We start from the raw sequence: 1,552 nt of genomic DNA, 5'->3' as shown, positions 1-1,552 counted from the left end.
CAGAGCTGTGGCCTTTGGGTGCAAATATCGGTGGTGATAACTGTCACAGGTCACCCTCATGCTCGGCAAGCTAGGCCTGGTGGTCCCGTCTGGGGGGCTCCTCTGCCCCAGAGACTTGCTTCTCTCCTCCCCCGACTCTGCTCCACTCCTGCTGGCCCCAACTTTCCGTGACCACCTTTGCCAAGTCCTCCAGCATGGGGCTCCCCTCATCCGGTCCACAAGGCTACCCGTCCTTTAGCACAGGAGGTGGTTGGCTGGGCGTGGCATTCATGCGAATCCACGTATGCGCACGCATGCTCACTTGCACGTTCTCAAACACATGTGCTCCCCAACTGAGCTTCTGGGAGCCTCACATCCCCGCCGCCACCGCAACTCCTCCCCTTCCTCTCCCACCACAAAAGCCACAGGTTAACAGCAGTCCCCGGCTGCAGAGCAGACAATGCAAAACCCAGAGGCAGGCTTCCTTGCCAGGCTGTTTTAAGCATTCAGCAGGATGTGAGCCCAGGTGGCTAACGGCTGGGCTGGCCAGAGACAGCTCTCCCCCACCCTCCCCCTGCCCCAGCTTGGCGAACTTGGAAGGGGCTGGGAGGTAGGCTAAAGGATTCTGCACAGTGCCAAAGAGCAAAAGAGCTGGACTGCTGACCCATTCTGGCCCCGCCACTTTCCCACCAAACATGGTGTGTCCCTGGGCAGGTCCCACCCCATCTGGAGTTCAGTTCTCTTATCTGTAAAATGGGGAAACCAGATTCTACCCACACAGGTTAAAGGTCATCCAAGAGTGTGGAGGATTTAACAGCCTTGTCCCAGTGGCTGCACTTTGGAAAGCTCAAAGGGTGACACACGTGCCAGGAAGTCTGGGAGAGTGATTGGGCACTGTGCCTCAGGTTGTTTCTAACTTTGGGTAGGGCCGTATTCCAGAGTGCTCCCCACGTCCTCTCCTACCCCATGGCCAGATTGCTACGGCTTAACTCCCTATGCTGTCAACTGGCGTGGAGTCTGCCCAGGGTTTAGGAGTGATAGGCTCACACATGGGTGGGTGGGGCGCTGGTGTATGTGCCCCTCACCTGGCTGGTCTCCCTGACCCTGGGCTGGCAGTAACACAGCCAGAGGACTCAGCCACCATCCCCTCCTCTCCCTCTACAGGCACAGCAGGGAGCCCAGAGGCAGCAATTGTTCCTTCAGCTTGTGGGCTGCAGCCAGGAGGCCACTGCAGGGCCAGGGACAGTGGGGGTGGACAGAGGTGGCCTCAAGGATGCGGGGAGACCAACAGGTCAGGAGCCAGTGTGGGTCTAGCTCTCTCCAGCAGGTGCTGACAAGGTGGGGCTCTCCCGGGGCCATGGAGCCCCTGGGGGGGTAGGGCAGTGTCCTATATTGGTCTTTTGGGGGTGGAGCAGACAATAGCCTCTGCCAGGTTACAGGCTAGGCCTACCGGGCTCATGGGAGGAAAGGGACTAGCTGTCTCCTGTATCCTGGGGCTGGGGGTTTGGGGGTGGGGAGCTGAGGGTAAAATGTCGAAGCCCAGGTGTGGGGGGGAGCTGGGGGGGTGGGGAAG

Source organism: Mesoplodon mirus (assembly GCF_964341445.2).
Source record: "Mesoplodon mirus genome assembly, chromosome: X".
Taxonomy (NCBI): Eukaryota; Metazoa; Chordata; class Mammalia; order Artiodactyla; family Ziphiidae; genus Mesoplodon; species Mesoplodon mirus.
This window is presented reverse-complemented; position numbering follows the sequence as displayed.